This window comes from Leishmania donovani, chromosome 17, assembly GCF_000227135.1.
Source record: "Leishmania donovani BPK282A1 complete genome, chromosome 17".
Lineage (NCBI taxonomy): Eukaryota > Euglenozoa > Kinetoplastea > Trypanosomatida > Trypanosomatidae > Leishmania > Leishmania donovani.
The window spans coordinates 329,625-330,140 of NC_018244.1; positions in this window are offsets into that span (position 1 = coordinate 329,625).

The following is a 516-nucleotide window of genomic DNA, read 5'->3' on the forward strand; positions in this document are numbered from 1 at the left end:
TTCCACTCTCGAGCCGCCGACCCTGCCCTGCCACAGGCCACCCGTCGCGTGGCGCGAAGCAGCCGTAGACACACGCCGGCGCGGCACTGCGCCAACTCGGGCATCGCAGCACGGCCTCTGCCTCGAGCCCTCCCCACCCACCCGCCTTGCAGTGCCGCCTCACAGCCGCTCCCCATTTGTGCCGGTGGCCGCGTGGTGCATCTCCCGCGGTGGCGCAGGCTCCCTCCACCGGTGGGCGGCGAGGGCGGGGCGGGATGTGCTCGAGTCGCGCTGGCGCCTCGTCGATCGTATGGATGGTGCAGGCGTGCTCGCGGTCTCGGGTCGCTCCGACGCCACGCCGTCGAGGGTGTGGCCGTCGGCATCGGTGGCGATGAGGCGCCCTGACTTCGCCACGTCGCAGGCGCTCGGCCCTGTGACCGCCGGAAGTGGCTCTGGCACTTGGCAGGGACAGAGGGACCCGCCTGGCTTCCTCACACAGTGGGGGTGCTGGACCCTGAGATGCCACGCACGGAGCTG